Raw genomic sequence first — 7728 nt, 5'->3', positions numbered from 1 at the left:
CAGTTGTTGTTGTATAGTGCCATGGGATCTTTTATGTTTACCAGACAGGGAAAATGTGGCTTTGCTCTAGTGACCCATCCAATAGATTGCATCTCTGGCAGCGCACCACTCAGACGGTGTAAACCATGTCTAGACAGAGGGGTTGCATCATGTGAACTGGTTCCCTTAGTTTACAGTCATATCTCTTCCTGATGTGGTGTAAAGAACTTCTCACCATCTAACACAAATTTAGAAGCCCAAGTATTTTTTCTAGATTGAGTGAGAACCAATTCACAGCCTCTCTTTTTACCTTAATGACTTCAATCCAGCTCACCTCATGGAGAGCCTTATGTTCTTGGATACCCATAAGGAACAAACATAGACCCAAGTTTTCCTAACAGTCTCACCAACATTTTATAGATCATCAGGTAACAATTCCCTGTACTTGACGCTCCCTATGAACACTTTCTGCCTTTGTAATTGGGCCTCAAAAAATCATTATCCAGTTACCTAATATTCACAAATATTTTTATTCCCATGGCATGTAGACAAAAAAAAGGGTATCATCTTATGATGTTCTTTGACCCGGAAGCAATGCAGTAAGGAAAATTTGCAATTGCTTTAAAATATCTGTGGCATCTGTAAATGGATTTGGAATGTTAGAAAAGGACTTTTAAAAGTTTGCATCAATTGTAAAGAGACCTATTTTAACTTTTTTGAATAATAGGAAATACTGGTCCATGTGGCCCGGTGACCCTTGACCTTAAATACCAGCCGTAAGTTAACACATGAAAGCTATGCAACACACAAAGGAGGGTTGCAGCAAAGGGGAGAAGAGGGAAGGTGCATCTGTGGAGAGGACGAACGGAGCTGACCAAGTCATCCAGACTCGAAATGTTAGCTCCGTTCTCTCTCCATAGATGCTGTCAGACCTGTTGAGATTGTCCAGCTGCATCTGTTTCAGATTACAGTGCCCGCAGTCGTTTGCTTTTAATCAGACTTTTTAAAAACAGAGCTTATTAAAGGATTAAGTTAAAGGAATCACTGAGGGAACCTGTGCCATCAATACCCAAATTAACTTAGATAAGAATCAGTGTGCTGTTCGCGTCCCCAGGGATCTCAGATTGAATATGGCTGTCAGTGAAAGTGATTCAAGGGTCCAATTGATGGAGTGGGAAAGAGAGAACTTTGGTTCTGCACACGGTGCATGTCAGCAGGGTTCACGTCAGTAGGGAGTGATGTGGGTGCTCATGGTTGTATAAGATGTATCTTTGTTGTGTGGACTATTTAAAATGTAATTTGCTTGTTAATTCATGTTAATATGAAAATTACAAAAAAGTGAAATCCCGTTGGTAATTTGGGGGTTCTTTGGTAAATTCCTTTACGGCTCCCCCCACTGAAATGAGAATTTTCACATAACCCAAAGAGGGCCATAGCCATCGCCCCATTCGAGAGAGAATTGGTTATATAGAGTTTGAGGAGTTTGAGGAGAGTACAAGTGGGGCAAGGTGAGGAGACAAGACTCTGTGAACTACCAGTGCTGGGAGGGGATTGAGACAATGCCATTGGTGCCATTCTGCATCATTTTCTTGCCATCTAAGCTAACGGAGAACCCACATATGTAGCTTAAAAGCATTGCATAAGGCATGCTGTACATCAGGCGGAATGTTCCCTCTGCAGGTCCCACCCAGCAGTTGGAGAACCAGTGGGAACGACATATGCCTTCCGTTGGCGATGCCCCACCCAATTAGGGCTCTGGAGGTAGAAATTTTGTCTACCAAGACATACAGGTCGATTAGAGGCCAGCAGCTCCCCATCGTCAGCAGCACCATCAGGAGAGATGGTTGCTCCTGGTAAAGCTCTAGGGTCTTCACCAGGCATCTTCGTTAGGCCCCAGGATTTGAGTGAGGACGAGATAGGAATTTCACAGTGAAGATTGTGGGAGAGGGGTGGGGTATCGGAGGAAAGGACAGGGGGTGGCTATCAGCAGCTCCCCCCTTCCTTGAGAGTACTGAGAGTGTAACGTGAATGTAGAAATTCAGCTATGATCTAGTTGAATGGCAGCAGTGTTTTATTTTTTAATTTAGAGTACCCAATTCATTTTTTCAAATTAAGGGACAATTTAGCATGACCAATCCACCTAGCCTGCACATCTTTGGGTTGTGGGGGCAAAACCCACACAAACACAGGGAGAATGTGCAAACTCCACACAATGACCCAGAGCCAGGATAGAACCTGGGACCTTGGCACAGTGAGGCAGCAGTGACAACCACTGTGCCACGTGCTGCCCTGAATGGCAGTAGTAATGTGGGGCCGAATGTCCTACTCCCATGTTCCTTTCCAGTGTTGGGTCACCTCAATTGGACACAATGTCCTTGAAAAGGAGAGAACCCGCCTGGTAAGCCACTGGCAAAGGCAACAGCGTTTGCCAGCCGACTTTCAGGAGGCATAGGACAGCCATGCCACCACTCCCATTTAATTCCCGTGAATGAGCCTAATTAACAACCTGCCAGATTGTAACGTGGCTTCACCCACAGTTCAGTGCACTTGCCCAACATTTTTCCCCACAACCCTAACCTTAACATAGTATCAAGTTACAAGTGAATTTAGCAAATAACATTTGGCACCTACCCTACAAGGTGATCAGTGCATTAGGACAGTCACCAGCCAGAGGTAGGTTTTAAGTATATTAAAGAATCAGAGAGAGGTGGAACAGTGAGGTTTAGAGAGGGCATTCCAGAGCTCAGGGGTTTCTCAACTGAAGGCGCAGCCCTGATCATGCTGCCACTGAGATGCTGAGCACAGACTGGGCATTTTGAAACATTTTAAATATAACATATCCATTTAAAAGGAGTCATGTGAGTGTCCCTTTAAGAAAGGTTTGGTCTTACCACGACCTGTAGCATGGCTTCAGTGATGTCATTTGTGGGCGGAGCGGGGCTGTGGCTGTCAGGTGAGAGGGAGTTTAGTGTTTGGGTTTGTTGCTTTGGACTGCAGAAGAGAAGCAGCGTTTCCCTGTTTTCATTTTAAAAGCTGTTCCAGGGAACTGAAAGCACATTGGGTGTGGCAAACTGCTTGATGACTTCAAAAATAGAGTTGCTCTCCGGAAGGAGTTTTAAATCTAGTTGGAACTGGATCAGAAGCTCAGGGAAAGGACCAGTCCCATTCAAATGGGATTAGTGTGCTGGGCCACATGCTTGAAAGGGGTTTTGGTTTATTGGATTTTGTTATTGAATTGGAACAGCCAAGGGGGATTCTTTAAGGGTTATATTCATAGATTACTGTAGCTGTTGGGTTTTCTTTGTTTGTAACTGATAACAAATTCTTACTGAGTTTTATATATTTAACGACATTCTTATAAAAATTTTGTTTTGATAAAAGTGCCTACGAAGTCTAATGAATCACACCTAAAGTGAAGGCTCTTGTTCTCATCCTAGCCAAATTCAACATAAAGGTTAAAGGTTATGGGTCAGGTGAACTTCATAACACACTTTGAAGTTTCTAAGCCCTGGCCCATAACAAAGGTCAGTTTTTGAGAAACAACAGTGTCCTCAAAGCTGATTTCCAAATAATTGTGCATGGTGCAGATGACAAAGAGGGAGGACATTACATCATGGAGAAACATAACTTGAGCATAAACAACCCATTCCACAAACACTCTAAAGGAATTAAAACATACAAGGCAGAAATGATGCATCTTGCTGACGTTTTGAGGGTCTGGTGGATTCTTTAATTTTTCTCTTGTTGGACTGACTGGCTCTGCAATTCCAGCAAACTCATTTTCAGATTTCCAAAATTCCTCCCAGTGCTTCAACATAAACAATAGTGAAACAAGAATATTCCAGAGTAACTCAGTTTACCTCCTGAAGACCAGTTTCAGGGAAATATTCACAGAAGGCTTGGGAGGAAATTTCCCATCTGAAGTGTTGGCTAGTGTAGACTTGAGAGATGAACAGACACTTCCAACACCGATGAAGGTTCAACTCAATTGTATTAACTATTTCTAACTAACACACGATGACTGTGGGTCTAAATGATGCTAACTTAAACTAGAGACCTAAGCCTTGTCCGAACCAGCTGATTCTCTCAGACCGTGTTGTGAGTCTGTGCTGGGCTGGATGAGTTCCTGTTACACTCAGAGGCAGCACCCATAATGAGCGGGAACCGTGGTGCCCTCTGCCTTTATAGTGTGTGTATTCTAATTGGTGATTGGCTGCGGTGTTTGTACATGTTGATTGGTCCCTGTTTGTCCATCAGTGTGTGTCTGCACCATGATATACTGGTGTATATTATGACACCATCAATGTGCATTTCATCTGTCCACTATTCCCAGTTCAGGGAAAACATTGGATGCGAGTGGATGTTACCTTTCTCAGTAAATTAACAGCAGGAATTTGAACCACCACCCATTCCTGACTTTGGGATTATATGTATCTAAATGACACAAATAGAGGAAAGGCACCTTAAACCTTCTACCCTTCACTGGCCAATGGATGAATCTTTTCCCTACTTTATAATTTTGAGCATCTCTGTCAGATCACCTCTTTAGCCTCCATTCTAATAAAAACCGCAGTTTCACAGGTCTGGTTATAGGATTCCCACCTCCCACCCTTCCCCAACCACCCACCATCATCTGTATCTTCGACAACCCTTCTGTGGCTTTGATATCTTTCCTAAAGTCTACGCACAAAATTCTTAGTATTCATACTGTGGCCATACCAACGATTTGTATAGGTTTACGGTTACCACTCTTCATTTGTACTCTGATCCTCTTCGTAAAAAAACTTAGGGTCCAACAAAGAGCTGCTAGTAAAATTGGAGACCAAAAAATAATTCGACTGACCAAGATCAGGAAGACAGCTGGAATTTCTAAGGCATATAATAAGTAACAATGATTTAGAAAGTCTGATGTCAACGTGAAAGGTTGTTGGTAAGAGATTAAGGTAGACAAACAATTAAAAAAATCATACAAGCCGCAGTAATGTACCACAACTGAAGGAGATTCATGCCTCTACAGCAAGATTAACATGGAGGTCCAAGGTAATCAATGCCCTCTTAGGAAAAGAGAGTGAGGATCCCCATTGGTTTTTCCTTGGAGCTTTATTAACTTATCCCCCACATTTTAAGGCACATCTAAACCGCAAAGTTTCTACCATTTAATGTATTTTATTCTACCCAAAATGTTATTCTTCCTCAAATTTTCTGCATCAAATTTCATTTATCACCCATCTCCCTAATTTACTAACACATCCACTCAAATCACATAAAGTCCTCCTTACATTTAAGTGATTCCAGATCACACATTACTTAAATAAGACACCAAGGAGGGCAATAGCTCCAACTGAGAGCCACCTTTGTTCTCTTAATCCAAAAAGACTATTAATCACTGCTCACCATCTTAAATCAACTTCCTATCCATACTAATACTTTCCACAAAGGTGCCTAAATTTGTGCTGAGCTATGGCTGTCAAGGATAGGGGATAAAGCTGGGGATGCAGGCTTTCACAGAGTGCTGGTGAACAGCTTGTTCTCGAGGCAATGCTACAGGAAACTCTAAAATAAATTCTGCTTTTCAAAGTGAGGAGTTATATTTAACTTTATTATTCACCAGAAAATATTTGCATGTGCAGGCAAACTTTTAAGGTTGAATGCACCACCTCTGCTTTAACATCAGTAATGATTTGCTCGCACAAAACATTCATAAAATAGGCTAGAGAGAACATTGGAGATCTCCTTTATCAATCATTCAAAAGAACTGAGGTTTGCGTCATAGAGCAAAAATTCCTCTGCTGAATTCAAAATATCAGAAAGTGACTCATTGAAGCTTGAACATTTCTTACCAACAATGACCACCGACACAAAATACATTGGATTTATAATTCACATTAACTCATTGTATATTTAGAACTGATCTATTCCACCCTTCTTTTAAAGACTAGTAGCACGGTAGCATTGTGGATAGCACAATCGCTTAACAGCTCCAGGGTCCCAGGTTCGATTCCGGCTTGGGTCACTGTCTGTGCGGAGTCTGCACATCCTCCCCGTGTGTGCGTGGGTTTCCTCCGGGTGCTCCTGTTTCCTCCCACAGTCCAAAGATGTGCAGGTTAGGTGGATTGGCCATGATGAATTGCCCTGTGTCCAAAATTGCCCTTAGTGTTGGGTGGGGTTACTGGGTTATGGGGATAGGGTGGAGGTGTTAACCTTGGGTAGGGTGCTCTTTCCAGGAGCCGGTGCAGACTCGATGGGCCGAATGGCCTCCTTCTGGACTGTAAATTCTATGTAAATAAAGTGGCATTATTGTTAAAAAGCACCGAGATTGATCCAACAATCTTAATCAAGGATAAAAAGGCACTTTGGAAGAGGATTAACAGTTAATAACTACATGGATTCATATAGAACCTGATAATGTAAAGACCACTCCAACAGGTGCAAGAGAAGTAGATGGTAAATCATGAAGTATGGGGTGGGCACTGTTAAACCAAGGGTTCAATTAAAGAACGTGTTTAGGTGGAGACATGCAGAAGTTTAGGGTGGGGTTGGGAATCCACAAGTTCTGCAACCAATGATGGGACAAGGGGAGGTAGTGGACAGAGGAAGGCCAGTGCCGGAGAGAGGAGTCATACGGCATGATGAAATTAGAAAGATAGGACGGGGAGACGTCATGAAGGAGTTGAGAGACAAGAATTGTTAATGGCTTAATACTGTTATGAACTTATTAGTTTATAATTAGCTTATTCAGTAGTGTTGAGAAATATTATAAACTGCAAAGGAAAGTGAAATTAAAAGTGCCTTATTGTGTCAGCCATCGCAGGATCAGACTTCATGCATAACATTCCATCAGAGCCAGTCCCACTCTGCAGAGAGGGGGAGATTATATTTTCATACAGGCTGGCTGTTGGTCATGGTACCAACTGAGAACAAGAGTGAAGGAGTGAGTGTCCAACAGAGGGACAAGAATGGGTAAGAGCACGCCCCAGTGAGCTACTGTATCATCTACCACAATGATTCAAATAGAAAAGAGGAGCTTTGCTTTCCTTTCATAGTGATACAGAACAAAAGAAAGAGTCTCTGCTGAATTCAAAATATCGGAAAGAAGTGATTCATTGAAGCTTGGGCATCTCTTACCAGCAATGATACAAAATACAAAAAGGGCATTAGCTCGTTTCATTATTCATATTAACTTCTTTCAACCCTTTAAATGGTGACTTCAATTTCTCAACTCAGGAATTCTAACCTTTATGCAGAGAGCTGCTACAATCTGGAATTCAGTGCCTGAACAGTGCTCAGATTCAAGTAGAACTTTCAAAAAAGGAAAATAAAATAATTGCAGGGGTTGGGGAAAGAACAGAGGCTGGACGAATTGGATAGCTGTTTCAAAGAGCTGGCCCAGACACAATGGGCTGAATGGACTCCTCCTGTGCCATCTGTTTACATACAGCAAAGTGAAACATGTCACTGACAGCTTCAGGGGCAGGGGAGAAAAAAAACAGTGGACACTGTTGCAGGATTCAATGGAGATTAAACCCAAACAGAGACAACTTTTAACAATTCAGGATTGGAAAATACAAAATGTAAAAGGGGAAAGTTCAACTAAAAAGATATCTTATTCTGTCCACTGCAAAGTTTTAAGTTTAGAGAAAGGCTTCTTGAATTTAATTCAAATGCTTACTTCTGAATTTCTACACAGAACAGAAGTAGAGGAGAAATACTGTTTCCCTCTGGGTTTGTCAAAAATAAAAACACAATTGG

Source organism: Scyliorhinus canicula, chromosome 5 (assembly GCF_902713615.1).
Source record: "Scyliorhinus canicula chromosome 5, sScyCan1.1, whole genome shotgun sequence".
NCBI lineage: Eukaryota > Metazoa > Chordata > Chondrichthyes > Carcharhiniformes > Scyliorhinidae > Scyliorhinus > Scyliorhinus canicula.
The sequence above is the reverse complement of the archived record's forward strand: the minus strand, read 5'-3'. Positions refer to the sequence as shown.